Source organism: Ranitomeya variabilis, chromosome 2, assembly GCF_051348905.1.
Source record: "Ranitomeya variabilis isolate aRanVar5 chromosome 2, aRanVar5.hap1, whole genome shotgun sequence".
NCBI classification, from domain to species: domain Eukaryota; kingdom Metazoa; phylum Chordata; class Amphibia; order Anura; family Dendrobatidae; genus Ranitomeya; species Ranitomeya variabilis.
This window is the reverse complement of record NC_135233.1, coordinates 624,742,698-624,768,317: the sequence shown is the minus strand read 5'-3', so window position 1 is coordinate 624,768,317 and position 25,620 is coordinate 624,742,698. Positions and strand designations below refer to the sequence as shown.

The 25,620-nt window shown below is 45.5% G+C and overlaps 1 protein-coding gene across 7 annotated transcripts in view; it reads left to right on the top strand.

Moving 5' to 3' along the window:
- The window catches only part of NDRG4 (NDRG family member 4), a 138,789-nt gene that overhangs the window by 1,099 nt on the left and 112,070 nt on the right, over positions 1-25,620 (top strand). The gene's annotated exons all lie outside the window — the stretch shown is intronic.

Below are 25,620 nucleotides of genomic sequence, written 5' to 3'. Positions count from 1 at the left end.
AATAAGTAACTGATGTTTTTAAGGGGTTAAATGCCTTTGGGCCACTTATACGACAATTAAAATACACAGACAGTGATGCCCTGCATCAAACCCAGGTCTCTCCAGCCTGGCCCAAATGGGTTCTGGGCACCAGAACTGGCATCAAATTGGGCAAACAGCCCATTTTCACAGATTTGAATAAGTAACTGATGTTTTTAAAGGGTTAAATGCCTTTGGGCCACTTATACGACAATTAAAATACACAGACAGTGATGCCCTGCATCAAACCCAGGTCACTCCAGCCTGGCCCAAATGGGTTCTGGGCACCAGAACTGGCATCAAAGTGGGCAAACAGCCCATTTTCACAGATTTGAATAAGTAACTGATGTTTTTAAGGGGTTAAATGCCTTTGGGCCACTGATCTGACACTTAAAATACACAGAAAGTGATGCCCTGCATCAAACCCAGGACTCTCCAGCCAGGCCCAAATGGGTTCTGGGCACCAGAACTGGCATCAAAGTGGTCAAACAGCCCATTTTCACAGATTTGAATAAGTAACTGATGTTTTTAAGGGGTTAAATGCCTTTGGGCCACTGATCTGACACTTAAAATACACAGAAAGTGATGCCCTGCATCAAACCCAGGACTCTCCAGCCTGGCCCAAATGGGTTCTGGGCACCAGAACTGGTATCAAAGTGGGCAAACAGCCCATTTTCACAGATTTGAATAAGTAACTGATGTTTTTAAGGGGTTAAAGGGAACCTGTCACCTGAATTTGGCGGGACCAGTTTTGGGTCATATGGGCGGGGTTTTCGGGTGTTTGATTCACCCTTTCCTTACCCGCTGGCTGCATGCTGGCCGCAATATTGGATTGAAGTTCATTCTCTGTCCTCCGGAGTACACGCCTGCGTAAGGCAATATTGCCTTGTGCTGGCGTGTACTCTGGAGGACAGAGAATGAACTTCAATCCAATATTGCGGCCAGCATGCAGCCAGCGGGTAAGGAAAGGGTGAATCAAACACCCGAAAACCCCGCCCATATGACCCAAAACTGGTCCCGCCAAATTCAGGTGACAGGTTCCCTTTAAATGAGCTTGGGCCACTGATCTCACACCACTTTTTCATAAACAGTAAGGCTATACACACACTAGTGAATTTAAAATCGGTCTCATTTTGATTTTGGAGAGTCGGTCGAGTGTAATACCATTGTCTTGTGAGTGTCATGCGTTTTTTGTGTGAGTACAATCCCAGTTTTCACACCTATCATCCGATTTACATCCAAATGCATTGCGATTGGTTTCAGACTGCAATGCGATTTTAACATGAGATTTTACATAGAGAAATGTTCTAAATCATTTATACAAAGTTTTAAAACAAAATATTCTTTAAAACATATATGTATTCTAGATAGAGAGATAGAGTAAAAGCCGGCAAATGATCAGCCGCGTACATTTTAATCACAGAGTGACAGATTAGATTACAATAGATAGAATAGAGAATAAAGGGATCACTAAAATCCCACATCCTAGATATCACTGAATGAAATATTCCAGTTGTAAATCTTTATTCATTTCATAGTGGAATGTGTTCAGAACAATAAAACCTAAAAATGATCTACGTAAATCACAACTAATGTCCCACGGAGGTCTGGATTTGGAATGATGCTCTAAATCAAACTCGAAAATCAAATTAAAGGCTGATCCAACTTCTGTGGAAATGCCTCATGACAAGGAAATGATGCTCAGTAGTGTGTGTGGCCTCCATGTGCCTGTATGAACTCCCTACAACACCTGGGCATGCTCCTGATGAGGTGGTGGATGGTCTCCTGAGGGATCTCCTCCCAGACCTGTACTAAATCATCCGCCAACTCCTGGACAGTCTGGTGCAACGTGACATTGGTGGATGGTGAGAGACATGATGTCCCAGATGTGATCAATCGGATTCAGGTCTCGGGAAAAGGGTGGGCCAGTTCATAGCTTCAATGCCTTCATCTTTCAGGAACTGCTGACACACTCCAGCCACATGAGGTCTGGCTGTAATAATTATAGGGGATAACTCAGGAGACTCTTTGCATGGAACAAGACAACAGGACACAGTTTTATAAGTGGTAAAGTCTATATTATCACACGGTGATTCAAGCAGGTGCAGAGAGAATCTCAAGTCCACAACACTTGGTGCAAATAATAAACGCAGCTTAGCAGTCAATAGGAAACTTCAGAGGTAGATGCAAACAAACAGTCTACGAAGCACAGTTATTCTTGAGGAAACTTTACACGAATAGATCCTTGACTTAGTCCAGACACAGATAGATATGCTATTAGGCAGTTCAAATCATATCTTAGCTCAACCAGGGAGGCCTGGTTAATAGTCTCAGGTTTTGCAGAGCAGCAAACAGCTTACATGTCCAGCAAATGCAGATGGAAGTAACACGAGCAGCAGATGAAGGAGGATTACTGAACACTGGTGTATGCAGCAGGAACTCAGAGCAGAGTGGCAGGATCTCCAACTCAGGTTCACAGGAGCAGGTGCAAGGCCAGGGAGTAATCAGGAGCTGGATGCAAAGCAGAACTCTAGCACAGACTGAAGGCTGGGGTGGAGTTTTATAGCAGGAAGACACAGTGCACATGAGACCAAAGACGCCATCTTGGAAAAGGGCAGTAATGCACAAAGGTAAAAAATGTTCAGAGTCCTGACACAAAGTCTCCTAAACACACAGGACATATCCGCTGCCACCAGCTCCGATTTTTTAACTCGTAATGTGTCAGGAGGCAACCCAAATTAGTAAAGTAATTCACTTCAGAGGACAGGACAGTACGTTGTAGAGCAAGGAGGAACAAAGGTAGTAATTTTATATATTTAACTCCAAAAAGGTAGGCAGTGTTAACAGAATTATAAAAAGATATTATAAAAGTAGACAAGTATCGTATGTACAGCATAATTACATCTAAAATGGGATTAAAGTTGAAAAAACCTTACAGTTCATTATGTCATTTCATCTCATGGCAGACCATGTGCTGTGGGGGATGGGCATACATCAAGATGCATTACAGATGGGTCTCACAGTTGGACCGTAGACAAAGGACTAGTGAAGACTGATGTCTAACTCACTTATCTCCGCGCCCAAAACCAAGGCACTCCCTCTGTGGTGACCTCACTCAGAGGCTGAATACTCCCCTTTCTTCGAGTTATGACAAGCCATTTCTATACATAACTCGCTGTCTGAACCTCGGAGACGAACGACAATGATCATGATGCTCACCATGTCATAGGAGTTCTTTTAAGTATAAACACGGCGTAGATATTTGACCCACTTAATGACAAATCAGTGCCTTGCATTTTTTTGGGTGTAGATAATAGCGATTTCAGTGAGTTATAAATTTCTCGGGTGGACATTCGAAATATGTAACCCTTATATCCCTATCCCTGATCTGTGTCCTTGTACAAAAATTTTCAAGAACAAAAGAGTCCCATGTGGTTTGAAAGTAACTGTACCAGTTATAGCTAGTATCAGGCGGGAGGCGGGATGAGGGATGAGGGGTTTAGGGAGAGGACTGGCTTTCACAGCACAAAGCCATAAAAATTTCTCAGTGGAGCTTGCATGCTGGTCTTACATTACAGCCATATAGCAGGGGGAAGGGAGGAAGAGAGGCTTTGAATTCCATCCTTGTGCAGGCAGGCAGAGGAAACTGCAGCTGAGAGCTCTGTATATGTAATTGAGGTAATCAGAACTTCTTCCTATTTCCTGACAGGTGGTGCAGTTAAAAAGGTATAATTCTACCGCTTTCCAAATATCTCAACCCTTCAAAGACCGTTAAAAAGGGTATAAGTCTGTAAAAAGTAGGTTTTGCAAATTTCCTTATTTATGAAAAATTGCTGCTACATTTTAACACTAATAAAAGTGGCATAATGCCAATGGCGATGGACCACAAAGCCATTGGGATGTAAGGGTGGAGATGTCATTTAGCCCAAAGTCATTTAGCCTTTAAAAACATCAGTTAATTATTCAAATCTGTGAAAATGGGCTGTTTGCCCACTTTGATGCCAGTTCTGGTGCCCAGAACCCATTTGGGCCAGGCTGAAGGGACCTGGGTTTGATGCAGGGCATCACTTTCTGTGTATTTTAAGTGTCAGATCAGTGGCCCAAAGGCATTTAACCCCTTAAAAACATCAGTTACTTATTCAAATCTGTGAAAATTGGTGATTTGAGTACTTTGATGCCAGTTTTGATGCCCAGAACCCATTTGTGCCAGGCTGTATTGACATGCATTTCATGTAGGGCATCATTAGGTATGTTAATCAGGTGTTAGATTAGTGGCACAAAGGCATTTAACCCCTTAAAAATTGCTGTTACTTATTCAAATCTGTGAAAATGTGCTATTTGCCCCCTTTGATGCCAGTTTTGATGCCCAGAACCCATTTGTGCCAGGCTGGAGTGACATGGATTTCATGTGGGGCATCAGTAGGTATGTAAATCAGGTGTTAGATCAGTGGCACAAAGGCATTTAACCCCTCAAAATAGCTGTTACTTATTCAAATCTGTGAAAATTGGTGATTTGAGTACTTTGATGCCAGTTTTGATGCCCAGAACCCATTTGTGCCAGGCTGGATTGACAGGAACTTGATGTGTGGCATCACAAGGTATGCAAGTCAGGTGTCAGATCAGTGGCACAAAGCCATTTAACACCTTTAATACCATACCTCAGTGCCCACTTTGATGCCCATTTTTGTGCCAGCCTTCTAAATTTTGTATCTGTTTTTAAGTGTATTCACAAAAGGACACATGACCGCATATTATTATATACTCAGAATGGTTTATTTTTATACAAAAAACTTAAAAAAACAGAAAATAAAAAATAGCCGAATAAGAAACTGCTGAATAAGAAACCAACTTCAGCCCGAATAAGAAACTGAACGAATAAGAAACCAACTTCAGCATCGTGCGGTACTGTGAGGGCTACAGGGCGTCACTGTATATATAGGGGTGTACGGTAAGGTTATATATATATATATATATATATATATATATATATATATATATACATATACATACATACATACAGGTGTACGATGAGGTGATAGATACATATATATATGTGTGTGTGTGTATGGTGAGGGGATATATGGGTGTACGGTGGTGATATATACATATATAGGGGTGTACGGTGAGGTGATATATACATATATAGGGGTGTACAGTGAGGTGATAAATAATATATATTGGGGTGTACGGTGAGGTGGTATATATATTTTGGGGTGTGAGGTGATATATAGATATATATATATATATATATATATATATATATATATATATATATATAGAGAGAGAGAGAGAGAGAGAGAGAGAGAGAGAGAGAGAGAGAGAGGTGTACGGTGGGGTTATATATACATATATAGGGGTGTACAGTGAGGTGATCTATACATATATAGGGGTGTAGGGTGAGGTGATATATACATATATAGGGGTGTACTGTGAGGTGATATATACATATATAGGGGTGTACGGTGAGGTGATATATATATATAGAGAGAGAGAGAAACAGGGTCAGTGGGTGCTCTCATCCGCTGGCCCGGCTGTCTTTAGCAAGACTGCATGGACCACTGCTCATACCACTGAACGCCCGCTCTATCTCCCCGTGGGCAATACACTACACAGACAACACTGGGTTAAGGTAAAACAGTGTGGCAATACTTTATTGAACCACAACACACCATAACAAACAGAACAATCTCACCATGGCTGGAATTGTTTGGTTACATGGGCGCATATAACATATCGCTGCGTCTCCACGTATTTCCAATATGACATGATGTCAGAGCTCCCAGGGTCGCTACTCCATCTGTGGATGAACGCACAGAGAAGGGGTAACGACAAGCATAGGGAGATGACCAAGAACTGTCCATAGAGTCCATACAAGGTCCAAAGCCAGTTGACATTATGTCAGAGCTCCCAGGGTCGCTACTCCATCTGTGGATGAATGCACAGAGAAGGGGTAACGACAAGCATAGGGAGATGACCAAGAACTGTCCATAGAGTCCATACAAGGTCCAAAGCCAGTTGACATGATGTCAGAGCTCCCAGGGTCGCTACTCCATCTGTGGATGAATGCACAGAGAAGGGGTAACGACAAGCATAGGGAGATGACCAAGAACTGTCCATAGAGTCCATACAAGGTCCAAAGCCAGTTGACATGATGTCAGAGCTCCCAGGGTCGCTACTCCATCTGTAGATGAACGCACATAGAAGGGGTAACAACAAGCATAGGGAGATGACCAAGAACTGTCCATAGCCCCTTCTCAACCTTTGACGCAGCGTATGCGTCATGAAAACCTGTGCCAATCCGACCTGTGACGCAGCATATGCGTCATGGCCGGATCGCGCTCCTGCAGGCCGGGTGAAAGGGTTAACTGTAATTTCACCCGACCTGCAGGGACAGGGGGAGTGGTACTTGAGCCCAGGGGGGGTGGCTTCGCCCCCCCCCTGTGGCTACGATCGCTCTGATTGGCTGTTAAAAGTGACGTTTCACTTTCAATCAGAGCGATAGTAATATTTCACCAATGAAAATTGGTGAAATATTACAATCCAGCCATGGCTGATGCTGCAATAGCATCAGCCATGGCTGGAGATCGCAATCTGCCCCCCTCCACCGCCACCGATATTGTCCCCACGGTCCTCCGTCCCGTAATTGCTGTCCTCCACTCCCCTCCGTCCTCCTGTCCGCTCCCCCCGCAGTCCGATCCCCCCCCCCCTCATACTTACCGATCTCCGGTGTCCCTCCCGTGTCCGTCCGTGTGCTCCATGGGCGCCACCATCTTGGAAAATGGCGGGCGCATGCGCAGTGCGCCCGCCGAATCTGCCAGCCGGCAGATTCGTTACAGGTACATTTTGATCGCTGTGATAGGTTCTATCACAGCGATCAAAATAAAAAAATAATAAATAAACCCCCCCCTTTATCACCCCCATAGGTAGGGACATTAATAAAATAAAGAAAAAAAGAAAAAAAAAAAAAAAAAATATATATATATATATATATATATATATATATATATATATATAATTTTTTTTTTTTTTTACAGTAGGGTTAGGGTTAGGTAAAGGGTTAGGGCTAGAATTAGGGTTAGAACTAGGGTTAGGGTTAGAATTAGGTAAAGGGTTAGGGCTAGAATTAGGGTTAGAACTAGGGTTAGGGTTAGAATTAGGGTATGTGCACAAGGTGCAGATTTTGCTGCGGATCCGCAGCTGATTGACTGCTGCGGATTCGTAGCAGTTTTCCATCAGGTTTACAGTACCATGTAAACCTATGGCAAACCAAATCCACTGTGCCCATGGTGCGAAAAATACCGCGTGGAAACGTTGTGCTGTATTTTCCGCAGCATGTCAATTCTTTGTGCGGATTCCGCAGCGTTTTACACCTGTTCCTCAATAGGAATCCGCAGGTGAAATCCGCACAAAAAACACTGGAAATCCGCGGTAAATCTGCAGGTAAAACGCAGTGCCTTTTTCCTGCGGATTTTTCAAAAATGGTGCGGAAAAATTTCACACGAATCTGCAACGTGGGCACATAGCCTTAGGGTTAGTGTTGGAATTAGAGTTAGGGTTGGAATTAGGGCTAGGGTTGGAAATAGGGTTAAGATTAGGCTGTGGTTAGGGTTATGGTTAGGGGTTTGTTGGGGTTAAGGTTGGGGTTAGGGTTGGGTTAGGGTTGGGATTAGAGTTAGGGGTGTGTTGGGGTTGTGGTTTGGGGTGTGTTGGGGTTAGGGTTGTGATTAGTGTTATGGCTAGAGTTAGGGTTAGGGGTGTGTTGGGGTTAGTGTTGGCGTTAGAATTGAGGGGTTTCCACTGTTTAGGCACATCAGGGGTCTCCAAACGCAACATGGCGCCACCATTGATTCCAGTCAATCTTGTATTCAAAAAGTCAAATGGTGCTCCCTCCCTTCCGAGCACCGACGTGCGCCCAAAATAGTGGTTTACCCCCACATATGGAGTACCAGCATGCTCAGGACAAACTGGGCAACAATTATTGGGGTTCAATTTCTCCTGTTACCCTTGTGAAAATAAAAAAATGCTTGCTAAAACATCATTTTTGAAGAAAGAAAAATTATTTTTTATTTTCACGGCTCTGCTTTGTAAACTTCTGTGAAGCACTTGGGGGTTCAAAGTGCTCACCACATATCTAGATAAGATCCTTGGGGGGTCTAGTTTCCACAGTGGGGTCACTTGTGGGGGGTTTCTACTGTTTAGGCACATCAGGGGCTCTGCAAACGCAACGTGATGCCCACAGACCATTACATCAAAGTCTGCATTTCAAAAGTCACTACTTCCCTTCCGAGCCCTGACGTGTGCCCAAACAGTGGTTTACCCCCACATATGGGGTATCAGTGTACTCAGGACAAACTGCGCAACAACTTTTGGGGTCCAATTTCTCCTGTTACTTTTGTGAAAATAAAAAATTGCGGGCTAAAAAATAATTTTTGAGGAAAGAAAAATTTTTTATTTTCACGGCTCTGCGTTATAAACTTCTGTGAAGCACTTGGGGGTTTAAAGTGGTCACCGCACACCTAGATTAGTTCCATGGGAGGTCTAGTTTCCAAAATGGGGTAACAAGTGGGGGAGCTCCAATGTTTAGGCACACAGGGGCTCTCCAAACGCGACATGGTGTCCGCTAACGATTGGAGCTAATTTTTCATTCAAAAAGTCAAATGGCGCTCCTTCCCTTCCGAGCCCTGCCGTGTGCCCAAACAGTGGTTTACCCCCACATGTGAGCTATCAGTATACTCAGGAGAAATTGCCCAATAAATTTTAGGATCCACTTTATCCTGTTGCCCATGTGGAAATGAAAAAATTAAGGCTAAAAGAACTTTTTTGTGAAAAAAAAAGTACTTTTTCATTTTAAGGATCAATTTGTGAAGCACCTGGGGGTTCAAAGTGCTCACTATGCATCTAAGTAAGCTCCTTGGGGGGTCTAGTTTCCAAAATGGGGTCATGTGGAGGAGCTCCAATGCTTAGGCAAACAGGGGCTCTCCAAACGCGACATGGTGTCCGCTAACGATTGGAGCTAATTTTTCATTCAAAAGTCAAATGGTGCTCCTTCTTTCCGAGCCTTGCCGTGTGCACAAACAGTGGTTTGTAACCACATATGAGGTATCGGTGTACTCAGGAGAAATTGCCCAACACATTTTAAGATCCATTTCATCCTGTTGCCCATGAAAAAAATTGAGGCTAAAAGAAATTTTTTGTGAAAAAAAAAAAGTACTTTATTCGGACTCCCATGACAGCACCCCATGACAGCACTACGAGAGAGGGGATCCGCCCTTCAGGAACAGGAAACCTACAGATACAAAAGGGCGGTACCTCTCCCTATGCATCAGTTGGTTTCCTGTTCCTGGAGGGACAGGATCCTACAGATGAAAATCCTCGTAATGGATCCCAGGCCGGCCGGCCGAATCTGGTAGCGGGGGGGGGTCTCCTACCTCGGCCGGTGCGGATCTCCCTGGAGACGCCACGGTGGTCCTGGCTGGACTGCACGTCGGTGGCGTGTTGCAGCAGGGAGCAGGGTCCGGAGGATTCCTGATCTCCATTCTGTGCCGGCGTTGGTGAGTATAACCGTCCCCCTTGGTCCATGCAGCAGTGCGGCGGTGCAGCGGTGTGGTGGGGTAGCGGTGGCAGGAGAGGAACGCCGACCGGAGCGCTGTTGTACATCTCCGGCGTCCTGCACCGCTCTCAGGAGCGTTTCCGGAGTGCTGTGACGCCGGGGGCGGAGTCAGCAGGCGCTTCCGGGTTCTTGGATGGCTGCGCATGCGCAGTCTATCCAAGATGGCGGCGCCCATCGATCCTGGACACCGGTTTCCTCATTAGCCACTGCTGACCTCCCAGCTGCGGTCTGGTCAGCAGAAACCAATGGGATGACGCCAGGCAGCCTGCTGACCGGAACTCAGGGGGATTTAAGCAGGTGTCGGATTTAGAGCCCTGCTTTTGGCCACATTTCCATCATGGAGAGTGATGGTGAGCAGCCTCAGCTACTGGATGTGCGACAGAAGGCCTTGGAGAAGGAGCATGTCAGGAGTGACCAGTCCAGCCGCAAAAGCTCGTCCAAGCAGGGATCGAGAGCTTCGACTGGGAAAGAACCCCCTCGTGTTCCGGTACCTTTGTTTGGCGTACGCTGGTAAGTGATCTACGTGAATGTTCACTCAGTGACGCGGGCCCCCCTTATACTTTGTCATTCTAGGGAAAGAAAAATGCAAAGACGAAACATAAGGAGTGCGCCCTATGTGGAATCCCTTTACCAGATTCTTGTCCCAAAAAATTATGTGCCCCCTGTATACAGCAGACGGTGAGGTCTACAGGTGTGGTAGGGGTTAAGGGACATCAGGTTGGATAGAAGGTATCACCCTATTGTCCTCCCCTGGGTAGCGGAAGAATCTGCAAGTACGGCTAACTTAAAAGAGATGATCCGTATGGAAGTAAGGGAATCCCTGCGGTCTCTATCCCAGGCGGGAAGTTCGAAACATAAAACTCCCTTAATCTCTGAGTCTTCGGGGGAAGAAAGAGGAAGGTTCCTATGGCTCTATTCCCTCGTCATCGGAAGAGGACTCTGGCCGATTTTGTCTACCTCTGGACCGAGTTGATAAACTAGTTAAATCAGTCAGAAGTACGATGGGCCTGGAAGAGCCTCAAACGCAACCTTCCAGACAGGAAATAATGTTCAGCGGATTAGACCATAAGAGACGTAAATCTTTTCCGGTGATTGATAAAGTTCAGGATTTAATTCTCCGAGAGTGGAAGAAACCGGAGAAGAAAGGCTCGTTACCACCAGCATTAAAACGCAGGTATCCCTTTGAGGATGCAGCCTTGATACCTGGGACAAGGCCCCTAAACTAGATGCTGCGGTGGCGAAGGCGTCCAAAAAAGCCTCATTACCCTTTGAGGATATGGGGACCCTTAAAGATCCACTTGATAGGAAGGCAGACACCTTCCTTAAAGGTACCTGGGAGATGGCGGCCGGATCTCTGAGACCAGCAGTGGCCGCAACATGTACAGGCAGATCTTTAATGGTCTGGCTGGATCAGTTGGAGTCACAACTTAAGGGAGGTGCGTCCAGGAATACAATCCTGAATGCGCTCCCAGTAATTCAAGATGCTGCGGCCTTCCTGTCGGACGCTTCATTGGATTCTGTCAGAATGGCGGCCAGAGCAGCAGGTCTTTCCAACGCGGCTCGTAGAGCCTTATGGTTAAAGTGTTGGTCTGGTGACATCCAGTCAAGATCCAAGCTCTGCGCTATCCCATGCAAGGGGGAATATCTCTTCAGACCAACTCTGGATGAGTTGCTTGAAAAAGCAGGAGATGATAAGAAGAAGTTCCCTAATCTGGCATCAGCATCTTACCGTCGCCCTTTCAACAGGAGGAGGTTTGGTCGCGGAAGGAAACGCGCGTCCTCACCCTCTAGAGATAATTTCAGATGGGAGGATAGACGCAGGAGCGGTACGGGCTACATGTTCCGCCGTTCCTCAAAAGAACGTAAAAAGTCAGACCAATGACTAGCAATCCCTGTGGGAGGGAGATTGGCAGTCTTCTCTTCCGCATGGTCTGACATCGCTAATAGTGACTGGGTCCGAGGCATTATATCAGACGGTCTGAGACTGGAGTTTAACCATTGGCCTTGTGATAAATTTAAATTAACCCCCTTACGTTCCTCCACTGTGGAACAGACAGCTTTGGAAGCGGAAGTCGTGAATCTATGTCTTAAAAAAGTGCTGATTGAGATTCCAGATTCAGAAAAAAGAAGAGGGTTCTACTCTCCTTTATTTCTGATACAAAAACCAGATAAGTCGTTTAGAACTATCATTAATCTTAAATCCCTTAATGAGTTTCTGGTTAATAAAACCTTCAAAATGGAGTCTATCAGTTCTACAATAAAGATGTTGTTCAAACACTGTTTTATGGTAGTTGTAGATCTTAAGGACGCATACTATCATATACCTATCCATGAGAACTTCCAGAGGTTCCTGAGGGTGGCGGTGTCTATAGAGGGAATTGTTCGTCATTTTCAATATAGAGCCCTTCCCTTCGGCATTTCAGCAGCACCTAGGGTATTTACTAAAGTAGTCGCTGAGGTTATGGCACATTTGCGGGAATTCAATATCCTCATAATGCCTTATCTGGATGATTTTCTTATTGTGGGGAATTCAGCAGATCATTGCCTTTCACAAGCAAAGACAGCCATAGCCAAACTAGAACGTCTGGGCTGGATCATAAATTATGACAAATCCCGTTTACAGCCCCTAAAAATTCAGAGATTCCTCGGACTGTTATTAAATTCAGAAACCCAACAATGCTGTCTGCCGCCTGATAAATTGCTCCACATTGAACAACAGGTGTTAAAGGCGATTAATAAACCATCCATGACCCTTAGACAGGCTATGTCACTGTTAGGATCCCTAACTTCGTGCATTCCTGCCGTCCGTTGGGCCCAATTCCATACCAGACCTTTACAGTTTGAGGTTCTAGATAATGATAGAACCTTACAGGGGTCCTTGCAGGGTCAGGTAATGTTAAGTCCGGTAGTGCTTACATCTCTCAGATGGTGGCTAGTAGAAGACAATCTGTCGGCAGGAGTTCCCTGGGTGACGCATGTGACTCGTGTAATAACAACAGACGCCAGCCCTACGGGATGGGGGGCACACATGGGTGACATCGTAATTCAAGGGCTATGGGACCCTCAAACATCAGCCTCTTCTAATCAGAGAGAGTTAATGGCTATTTGGCAGTTAAGGAACTCCTCGTGTATCTACAGGGTCACCATGTCAAGATCCTCTCCGACAACCAGGTGGCAGTAGCCTATGTAAATCACCAGGGTGGAACACATTCCGAATCTCTGATGGAAGTAGCAGACCGCCTTCTCCAGACAGCAGAGACCCATTTACTATCTTTAACTGCACTGCATTTAAGGGGGAAAGAAAACATAAAAGCAGACTTTCTAAGCCGCAACACCCTGAAACAAGGGGAATGGTCCCTGAACAGAGACCTCTTCAATCAGATTGTCCACATGTGGGGTCATCCAGAGGTGGACCTGTTTGCCACCAGGGACAACAGAAAAACAAAAAAGTTCTGTTCCCTGAATCCCAGGGAGAATCCGTTGGCAGTGGATGCCTTCTTGATCAAATGGGACTTCCATTTGGCTTATGCGTTCCCCCCGCTGGGCCTATTACCTCTGGTGGTCAGGAAGATAAGGGAGGACCGAGCAAGGGTCATACTGGTCGCCCCTTTCTGGCCCAAGAGGGCTTGGTTCGCTTGGCTCAGGACCATGTCGGTGGAAGACCCTTGGGTACTCCCGGACATTCCAAATTTACTCCATCAAGGTCCGATCACCCATCCGCAGGTGAAGGAGCTCCATTTGACGGCATGGAGTTTGAGAGGTCATTATTAAAGAACAGAGGTTTTTCCCCAAATTTAATTGATACCCTTATGAAGAGTAGAAAAAATATAACAACAAAGATCTACTCTAGAACTTGGAGGAAGTTCTTGGCCTCTTCAGATTTTAGAATCGAAGAAGGGTTACCAATTAACCAAATTTTAGAATTCCTGCAGAAAGGGTTAGAGCTAAACCTATCTACAAGTACGCTAAAAGTACAAGTCTTAGCCCTGGGGGCCCTGTTTTCTTGTAACATTGCTAATAATTATTGGGTATCAAGGTTTATAAAAGCTTCTAGTAGAGCTAGACCTATACACAAGAACAGGTCGGTACCTTGGGATCTCAACCTAGTCCTGTCAGCCTTGACTAGAGAACCGTTTGAGCCCTTACATTCGGCTTCAGTTAAATTATTGTCCCTCAAGACAGCATTTTTGGTAGCAATAACATCTGCTCGTAGGGTAGGGGACATACAAGCGCTCTCTAGACTCCCCCCGTATACAGAGTTTCTACAGGACAGAGTAGTCCTTAAACCGGACCCCGCTTATTTGCCAAAAGTCGCCTCACATTTTAACAGATCACAGGAGATAGTGTTACCATCATTCCTCCCTATCCCCTCTAATACTAAGGAAGAACTACCGGTACTCTATATGTTAGATGTTAGGAGATGCCTGTTAGAATATATCACAGTCACTAACGCTTGGAAGAGAGAGGATGTGTTATTTTTATCCTTCCAAGGTCCTAGGAAAGGGCTTAAGGTACCGTCACATTAAGCGACGCTGCAGCGATAGCGACAACGATGCCGATCGCTGCAGCGTCGCTGTTTGATCGCTGGGGAGCTGTCACACAGACCGCTCTCCAGCGACCAACGATGCCGAGGTCCCCGGGTAACCATCGGGTTGCTAAGCGCAGGGCCGCGCTTAGTAACCCGATGTTTACCCTGGTTACCAGCGTAAAAGTAAAAAAAACAAACAGTACATGCTCACCTGCGCGTCCCCCAGCGTCTGCTTCCTGACACTGACTGAGCTCCGGCCCTAACAGCACAGCGGTGACGTCACCGCTGTGCTTTCACTTTCACTTTAGGGCCGGATCTCAGTCAGAGCAGGAAGCAGATGCTGGGGGACGCGCAGGTGAGCATGTACTGTTTGTTTTTTTTACTTTTACGCTGGTAACCAGGGTAAACATCGGGTTACTAAGCGCGGCCCTGCGCTTAGTAACCCGATGTTTACCCTGGTTACCAGTGTAAAACATCGCTGGTATCGTTGCTTTTGGTGTCAAACACAACGATACACGGCGATCGGACGACCAAATAAAGTTCTGGACTTTATTCAGCGACCAGCGACATCACAGCAGGATCCTGATCGCTGCTGCGTGTCAAACTAAACGATATCGCTAGCGAGGACGCTGCAACGTCACGGATCGCTAGCGATATCGTTTAGTGTGACGGTACCTTTAGAGTTTCGAAGTACACACTAGCGAAGTGGATTAGGGAGGCTATCTCTCTGGCTTATACTGCAGGTGGAGGTCCGGCTCCGCAGAATCTGAGGGCGCATTCCACCAGGGCCATGGCTACATCCTGGGCGGAAAGATCTGGAGTATCAATCGACCAGATATGTAAGGCAGCTACGTGGTCGTCCCCTTCCACCTTTTTCAAGCACTATCAGTTGGACTTGGGGTGCTCCTCTGATCTCACCTTCGGGTTAAGGGTGCTACAAGCTATAGTCCCTCCCTAAGGTAGTTTTACATCTCTGTAATTCTCTCGTAGTGCTGTCATGGGAGTCCGAATAAAGCATTAAGCTACTTACGGGTAGCGGCATTTTTCGGAAGCCCATGACAGCACCCTTAGTTCCCTCCCTTTTTCACGTGGGGGTTGCACTTCCTATGATGTATATAATGAGATATATATATAGATCTCACGTGTGGTATTTGCATTGGATTAGTTTTGTATATAAACTGTATATAATATTTGTGTGCTACTAACCGCGGTAGTCCTCTCAGGCTCTAATATACAACTGATGCATAGGGAGAGGTACCGCCCTTTTGTATCTGTAGGTTTCCTGTTCCTGAAGGGCGGATCCCCTCTCTCGTAGTGCTGTCATGGGCCTCCGAAAAATGCTGCTACCCGTAAGTAGCTTAATGCTTTTTCATTTTTAAGGATCAATTTGTGAAGCACCTGGGGGTTCAAAGTGCTCACTATGCATCTAAGTAAGCTCCTTGGGGGGTCTAGTTTCCAAAATGGGGTCACTTGTGGGGGAGCTCCAATGTTTAGGCACACTGGGGCTCTCCAAACGCGACATGGTGTCCGCTAAAGATTGGAGCCAATTTTTCATTGAAAAAGTCAAATGGCGCTCCTTCCCTTCCGAGCCCTGTCGTGCGCCCAAACAGTGGTTCCCCCCCACATATGGGGTATCAGCGTACTCAGGACAAATTGTACAATAACTTTTGGGGTCCAGTTTCTCTTTTTACCCTTGGGAAAATAAAAAAATTGTTTCTAAAACATCATTTTTGTGACTAAAAAGTTAAATGTTCATTTTTTCCTTCCATGTTGCTTCTGCTGCTGTGAAGCACCTGAAGGGTTAATAAACTTCTTGAATGTGGTTTTGAGTACCTTGAGGGGTGCAGTTTTTAGAATGGTGTCACTTTTGGGTATTTTCAGCCATATAGACCCCTCAAACTAAGTTCAAATGTGAGGTGGTCCCTAAAAAAAAATGGTTTTGTAAATTTCGTTGTTAAAATGAGAAATCGCTGGTCAAATTTTAACCCTTATAACTTCCTAGCAAAAAAAAATTTTGTTTCCAAAATTGTGCTGATGTAAAGTAGACATGTGGGAAATGTTATTTATTAACTATTTTGTGTCACATAACTCTCTCGTTTAACAGAATAAAAATTCAAAATTTGAAAATTGCGAAACTTTCAAAATTTTAGCCAAATTTCCATTTTTTTCACAAATAAACGCAAAAATTATCGACCTAAATTTACCACTAACATGAAGCCCAATATCTCATGAAAAAACAGTCTCAGAACTGCTAGAAACCGTTGAAGCGTTCCTGAGTTATTACCTCATAAAGGGACACTGGTCAGAATTTCAAAAAACGGCCAGGTCATTAAGGTCAAAATAGGCTGGGTCATGAAGGGGATAGAGTCCATACAAGGCCCAAAGCCAGTTGACATGATGTCAGAGCTCCCAGGGTCGCTACTCCATCTGTGGATGAACGCACAGAGAAGGGGTAACAACAAGCATAGGGAGATGACCAAGAACTGTCCATAGAGTCCATACAAGGTCCAAAGCCAGTTGACACGAGAGCCACCACCTGGCTTATCTGACCATCTCCATGGAACCAGGCGACCAGCAGGTCCCATACCTGGCTTTCTCTAAACATATCCATGGTTCAGAGATGGTCACTGGATCAGATCTGTGTCCTTCCAACCGGAGCCGAAAACCCCTAGGTTGTATCCTATAGAATCCTAGATCAGTGTCCCTCGTGATGGTGCCATGATGAATTGGCTGCAGTCCTTTCTCTTGTCTTTTGGGTGGTTTTCAGAATGTCTGGCAGGTAGCTCTGTATTACTTCAGACACCCAGGATGTGATCTCGGAGTCATTTTATACCCAAGGCATGTAAACTATTTTTAGAATTACCCAGGGTCTTTCAGTCCAACATCAAGATAAGGTAAACAATGGTGATGGGATTAAGTAGCACTATTAGCATATAAGCACAAATCAATAAACAAAGCTTAACTCACTCAATGTACAGTCACTATTACAGACTTAGGGTACCTTTACACAGTGCAATTTTGATCGCTACGACGGCACGATTCGTGACGTTGCAGCGTCGTAGGATTATCGCTCCAGCGTCGTAGACTGCGGTCACACGTTGCAATACACGGCGCTGGAGCGATAATTGCATGACGTATTTGCGATGTAGAAGCCGTTGGTTACTGTGCGCACATCGTATACAACCTGTGTCACACGATGCAATCATGCCGCCACAGCGGGACACTAGACGACGAAAGAAAGTTTCAAACGATCTGCTACGACGTACGATTCTCAGCGGGGATCCGGATCGCAGTAGCGTGTCAGACACAACGATATCGTAAATGCATCGCTGGAACGTCACAAATCGTGCCGTCGTAGCGATCAAAATTGCACTGTGTAAAGGTACCCTTAGGCCATGTGCACACGTTCAGGATTTCTTGCAGAAATTTCCTGAAGAAAACCGGAAATTTTCTGCAAGAAATCCGCATTTTTTTTTTGCGTTTTTTTTAGCATTCTGCAAGCGTAATTAGCTTGTAGAATGCTAAAGTTTTCCAAGCGATCTGTAGCATCGCTTGGAAAACTGACTGACAGGTTGGTCACACTTGTCAAACATACTGTTTGACAAGTGTGACCAACGTTTTACTATAGATGCAGCTTTTGCAGCATCTAAAGTAAAAGATAGAATGTTTAAAAATAATAAAAAAAATGCTTATACTCACCCGCAGACAGCTGATCTCCTCACCGGCGTCCGTTCCGTATAGATGGTGTGTGCGCGCAGGACCTTCCATGACGTCGCGGTCACGTGAGCGGTCACATGACCGCTCACGACCAATCACAAGACAGTGACGTCATCACAGGCCCTTCACCGCACACCAGCTACAGGAACCGAAGCGGCAGCATGCAGCTGAGAGGCGGGAAGACATCGAGGGTGAGTATAGGACTATTTTTTATTTTAATTCTTTTTTTTTTACCAATTATATGGTGCCCAGTCCGTGGAGGAGAGTCTCCTCTCCTCCACCCTGGGTACCAACCGCACATAATCTGCTTACTTCCCGCATGGTGTGCACAGCCCCGTGCGGGAAGTAAGCAGATCAATGGACTCCTAGGTGTGCGGAATCCCCTGCAATTCCGCATTTTAATGAACATGTTGCTTTTTTTTCCGCGATGCGATTTTTTCACGGAAAAAAAGGCTACATTTGCACAAAAAATGCGTAATACACTGAAAATAATGGGAGGCATATGTTAGCGTTTTTTTTCGCGTTTTTATCACGTTTTTATAGCGAAAAATACTGAACGTGTGCACATGGCCTTAGGGTACTGTCACACAGTGGCACTTTGATCGCTCCGACGGCACGATCCGTGACGTTGCAGCGTCGCTTGATTATCGCTCCAGCGTCGTAGACTGCGGTCACACTTTGCAATGCACGGCGCTGGAGCGATAATTTCATGATGTAGTTGCGATGTAGAAGTCATACGGGACATTGGGAATATCGTGCACACCTTTGTTACACGCTGCGATCATGCCGCCACAGCGGGACACTTGACGACGAAATAAAGTTTCAAACGATCTGCTACGACGTACGATTCTCAGCGGGGTCCCTGATCGCAGTAGCGTGTCAGACACAGCGATATCGTAACTATATCGCTGGAACGTCACGGATCGTGCCGTTGTAGCGACCAAAGTGCCACTGTGTGACAGTGCCCTTACACAGTATGTTAGATAGTATATCAGTGGGCAAGTCTGTCCTCTTGACCCACCAGACACAAACGTCTAAATTCACAAGCCAATATACAGACAAAAAGCCAGTTCTTTTGGCTTTGCAAAAACATGGCTGTCTGGGAAATTAAGATACAATCTGGTTTCTTCACAGGGTGTACGGTGAGGTGATATATACATATATAGAGGTGTACAGTGAGGTGATATATACATATATAGGGGTGTACGGTGAGGTGATATATACATATATAGGGGTGTACGGTGAGGTGATATATACATGTATAGGGGTGTACTGTGAGGTGATATATACATGTATAGGGGTGTACTGTGAGGTGATATATACATGTATAGGGGTGTACTGTGAGGTGATATATACATATATAGGGGTGTACGGTGATATATACATATATTGGGGTGTGAGGTGATATATACATATATAGGGGTGTACGGTGAGGTGATATATATTCGGGTGTACGGTGAGGTGATATATACATATATGTAGGGGTGTACGGTGAGGTGATATATACATATTTAGGGGTGTACGGTGAGGTGATATATACATATATATAGGTGTACGGTGAGGTGATCTATACATATATGGGTGTACGGTGAGGTGATATATACATATATTGTGGTGTACGGTGATGTGATCTATACATATATAGGGGTGTACGGTGAGGTGATATATACATATATTGTGGTGTACGGTGATGTGATCTATACATATATAGGGGTGTACGGTGAGGTGATATATACATATATAGGGGTGTACGGTGAGGTGATATATACATATATAGAGGTGTACGGTGAGGTGATCTATACATATATATGGGTGTACAGTGAGGTGATATATACATATATTGTGGTGTACGGTGAGGTGAGATATATATATCTACAGTATATCTATATATATATATATAATTGTCTAAGGGTTTTTCCGTCTGTCTGTCTGTCTGTCTTTCTCTGTCTGTCTGTCTGTCCTGGAAATCCCGCGTCTCTGATTGGTCGAGGCCTGGCAGCCTGTGACGATGATGTCATAATGGAAATCCCACGTCTCTGATTGGTCGAGGCCGCCAGGCCTCGACCAATCAGCGACGGGCACAGTATCGACATAGATGTCATAATGGTTGCCATGGCGACGATGATGTCATAAAGGTTGCCTCGACCAATCAGCGACGAGCACAGTCTGCCGCGAATTCTGGAATCATCATTGTCCATATACTACGGGGACATGATGCATATTCTAGAATACCCGATGCGTTAGAATCGGGCCACAGTCTAGTCTATATATAATTGTCTAAGGGTTTTTCCGTCTGTCTGTCTGTCTGTCCTGGAAATCCCGCATCTCTGATTGGTCGAGGCCGCCAGGCCTCGACCAATCAGAGACGTGCACAGCATGGCGACGATGATGTCATAATGGAAATCCCGCGTCTGATTGGTCGAGGCGGCCAGGCGACGGGCACAGTATCGACATAGATGTCATAATGGTTGCCATGGCGACGATGATGTCATAAAGGTTGCCTCGACCAATCAGCGACGGGCACAGTCTGCCGCGAATTCTGGAATCGTCATTGTCCATATACTACGGGGACATGCATATTCTAGAATACCCGATGCATTAGAATCGGGCCACAATCTAATATGTGCGTGTGTGTATGTGTATATATATATATATATATATATATATATATATATATATATATATATATATATATATATATATATATAATGTGTGTGTGTGTAGGTGAGGTGATATATACATGTATAGGGGTGTACTGTGAGGTGATATATACATGTATAGGGGTGTACTGTGAGGTGATATATACATGTATAGGGGTGTACGGTGAGGTGATATATACATGTATAGGGGTGTACGGTGAGGTGATATATACATATATAGGGGTGTACGGTGAGGTGATATATACATATATAGGGGTGTACGGTGATATATACATATATTGGTGTGAGGTGATATATACATATATAGGGGTGTACGGTGAGGTGATATATACATATATAGGGGTGTTCGGTGAGGTGATATATATTCGGGTGTACGGTGAGGTGATATATACATATATGTAGGGGTGTACGGTGAGGTGATATATACATATTTAGGAGTGTACGGTGAGGTCATATATACATATACAGGGATGTACGGTGAGGTGATATATACATATAGAGGGGTTACGGTGAGGTGATATATACATATACAGGGATGTACGGTGAGGTGATATATACATATAGAGGGGTTACGGTGAGGTGATATATCAGGCGTATACACAGGGGCGTAGCTAGAGCTTTTGCCGCCCGGGGCTGTTCCCGAATTTGGCGCCCCCCCCGGGTCATGTGACGGGGGTCATGTGACACCTGAACCAGATTATTCTAGAAAAATGGTTGGGCCCTACTCTACTGTAACCTATTAAATATTTGTTAAAATATGCAATACAATTTAGGTATATTTTGACCAATATCACATACAAGGAACAAATACCACCGCACCATGACCAGACCACATATTACCACCACTTGGTGACCAAATAGCACATACAAGGGACAAATACCACAACACCATTTCCAGACCACATATTACCACCACATAGTGACTGAATACTACAATACTGGTCAGTAATAAAAAAAAACAACACAATGCTATCACCAGTGCCAGTATTCACAGGACATCTGTACTTAGTATGCAGTGTCTGTGTAGAGGTTATACAGTGATCACCGGTGACATACACAGGAGCTCTGTATATAGTATACAGTGTATAGTGTCAGTGTATAGGTAACACTGACTCACCAGTGACGTCTCTAGGTGAACTCCTTCATCTTTCATCCAGCACAGACCGCCATCATTTCTTCCAGCCAGGACTCGTTTCTGCAGGAAATTACACAGTTATCTCGAGCTCCGCTTGCAGAACACATTACTTAATTTTTCACAAGTTCTACATTACACCACATGAAGAAAAAAAGGCGATATAGTGTCACTCTACACAGTAACAGGACCGCCCCCCCCCCATTTAAAACAATGTCCTAAAAAAATAAAATAAATACATCACTGCAGTAATAATATCCCTTAATTAGCCCCTATGTCCAGCATTGCCCCCAGACAGTGTGTTCAACAATCTGCCCCAGTATGTCCAGCATTGCCCCCAGTGTGTCCAGCATTGCCCCCAGTGTGTCCAGCAATCTGCCCCAGTGTGTCCAGCAATCTGCCCCAGTGTGTCCAGCAATCTGCCCCAGTGTGTCCAGCAATCTGCCCCAGTGTGTCCAGCAATCTGCCCCAGTGTGTCCAGCAATCTGCCCCAGTGTGTCCAGCGTTGCTCCAGTGTGTCCAGCAATCATCTGCCCCAGTGTGTCCTCCAGCATTGCCCCCAGTGTGTCCAGCAATCTGCCCCAGTGTGTCCAGCAATCTGCCCCAGTGTGTCCAGCAATCTGCCCCAGTGTGTCCAGCAATCTGCCCCAGTGTGTCCACCATTGCCCCAGTGTGTCCAGCATTGCCCCAGTGTGTCCAGCATTGCCCCAGTGTCTCCAGCATTGCCCCAGTGTCTCCAGCATTGCCCCAGTGTCTCCAGCATTGCCCCAGTGTCTCCAGCAATCATCTGCCCCAGTGTGTCCTCCAGCATTGCCCCCAGTGTCGCCAGCAATCTGCCCCAGTGTCTCCAGCATTGCCCCCAGTGTCTCCAGCATTGCCCCCAGTGTCTCCAGCATTGCCCCCAGTGTGTCCAGCATTTCCCCCAGTGTGTCCAGCAATCTGCCCCCAGTGTGTCCAGCAATCTGCCCCCAGTGTGTCCAGCAATCTGCCCCCAGTGTGTCCAGCAATCTGCCCCCAGTGTGTCCAGCAATCTGCCCCCAGTGTGTCCAGCAATCTGCCCCCAGTGTGTCCAGCAATCTGCCCCAGTGTGTCCAGCAATCTACCCCAGTGTGTCCAGCATATTGCCCCGGGCCCCCCAGATTGCCGTTCGCAAAAAAAAACGAGTTCTCCTCACCTAACCGGCGCTCCAGCGGCGAGCTCCCTCCAGCAGCGTGGACTCGCCGGCGACTGACAATGACGTCAGACGCCGGCGACGTGTGCGCTGCTGCGCCTGCGGCCGACTTCAGCTGCCAGCCTCCAATTGGCTGGCGGCTGTTGTTAACTATTGACGTGCGGGCGCGCGCCCGCACGTCAATAGGAAACCGCCGGCCGCAGCCCGGTGACATTGTGCCGCCCCCCCCTTACCCCCCTTCCTACGCCACTGCGTATATATAAGTTGGGCGCATAAGAGGACATTAGAGCCACATCCAAGATGGCGTTGTTACGCTGACAAAATTATAGTGCGCGAGGAGAAGAAAACCACACTTGTATGGTGATTGGCTTACAGCCTATGACAGGGCGGAATGATATCATGACATGCGCAGTAGGTACAATAGAACGCCGACAATGGCAGATACAGCGTCCTCCATGTGGTTTAACCTACACGCGGCAGGGTAAGAGGTATAAATAATTACTTACATAAACAGCATGTGGTATATGTTTTTTCAAAAAGGAATTGTAAGAGCACGTTATTAATGAGAGATATAACAGTGAAGATCTACATTTTGTATTAGCACCTTAGCACATTGCACTTTAATATACACTCACTCGCCACTTTATTAGGTACACCTGTCCAACTTCTTGTTAACACTTAATTTCTAATCAGCCAATCACATGGCGGCAACTCAGTGCATTTAGGCATGTAGACATGGTCAAGACAATCTCCTGCAGTTCAAACCGAGCATCAGTATGGGGAAGAAAGGTGATTTGAGTGCCTTTGAACGTGGCATGGTTGTTGGTGCCAGAAGGGCTGGTCTGAGTATTTCAGAAACTGCTGATCTACTGGGATTTTCACGCACAACCATCTCTAGGGTTTACAGAGAATGGTCCGAAAAAGAAAAAAAATCCAGTGAGCGGCAGTTCTGTGGGCGGAAATGCCTTGTTGATGCCAGAGGTCAGAGGAGAATGGGCAGACTAGTTCGAGCTGATAGAAAGGCAACAGTGACTCAAATCGCCACCCGTTACAACCAAGGTAGGCCTAAGAGCATCTCTGAACGCACAGTGCGTCGAACTTTGAGGCAGGTGGGCTACAGCAGCAGAAGACCACACCGGGTACCACTCCTTTCAGCTAAGAACAGGAAACTGAGGCTACAATTTGTACAAGCTCATCGAAATTGGACAGTAGAAGATTGGAAAAACGTTGCTTGGTCTGATGAGTCTCGATTTCTGCTGCGACATTCGGATGGTAGGGTCAGAATTTGGCGTAAACATGAAAGCATGGATCCATCCTGCCTTGTATGGAGCATCTTTGGGATGTGCAGCCGACAAATCTGCGGCAACTGTGTGATGCCATCATGTCAAAATGGACCAAAATCTCTGAGGAATGCTTCCAGCACCTTGTTGAATCTATGCCACGAAGAATTGAGGCAGTTCTGAAGGCAAAAGGGGGTCCAACCCGTTACTAGCATGGTGTACCTAATAAAGTGGCCGGTGAGTGTATAGGGATTGCACTAAGGTATTTTGTATATGCTGTAATTTCAGACAAACTGTGTATATATATATTAATGGTGGTTATTATAATATGCAAATGATTGTAGATTATACCTATAAAAACACAATTGTTAGCAACACCCACTGCTTGAGAAAGGCTCCGTGTGAGCCGAAACGTCGCACAGAGATGTGGGGTTGAATAAACTACACACTTTTACACCCTGAAAAGGATTAGGAGTGCTGCCTTCTTTTTCTATTTTGGTATATATAAATTAAATAAGTGTGTGTGTGTGTGTGTGTGTGTGTGTGTGTGTGTGTGTGTGTGTGTGTGTGTGTGTAGGTGAGGTGATATATACATATATAGGGGTGTACAGTACAGTGAGGTGATATACATATATAGGGGTGTACGGTGAGGTGATATATACATATATAGGGGTGTACGGTGAGGTGATATATACATACAGAGGGGTTACGGTGAGGTGATATATACATATATATGGGTGTACAGTGAGGTGATCTATACATATATAGGGGTGTACGTGAGGTGATATATACATATATAGGGGTGTACGGTGAGGTGATATATACATATATAGGGGTGTACGGTGAGGTGATCTATACATATATAGGGGTGTATGGTGAGGTGATATATACAGGGGTTGGACAAAATAATGGAAACACCTAACGTTTTGGCATCCTCATCTTCGAACATGTGATAAACATGCAAACCGTGACATATGGTAATGTTGTGTAGTAGATTATTTGTGTTATGTGATATGAGTATGTTAATTAACTGTTTGTTTTGCATAGTTGTAAGAACATTGATGAGAACCTGATACCAATGGCAGACCTCTCGGATTTCCAAAGAGGCCAAATTGTTGGTGCTCGTATGGCAGGCGCTAGTGTAACAGAAAGTGCCCGAATGCTTGGCGTGTCAAGAGGTACTGTCTCCAAAGTAATGAATGCGTTTGAACGAGAAGGAAAAACATCCGCAGCAAAGCACAGGTCTGGCTGAAAGTCAAAGTTAACTGAGAGAGACCGTCAGACTCTAAAGCGAATTGTGAGAGAGGATCGCAAGACCATGGCTCCGAAAATCACTGCTGAGCTCAATGAACACCTACAGAACCCAGTTTCAATGAAAACTGTTCGTCCGGAGCTGCACAAATCTGGATTCCACGGAAGAGCTCCAATTAGAAGACCGCTGCTCTCAATGACAAATGTTTCCAAGCGTTTACAGTGGTGTAGAAACCTCCAGAATTGGTCCCTG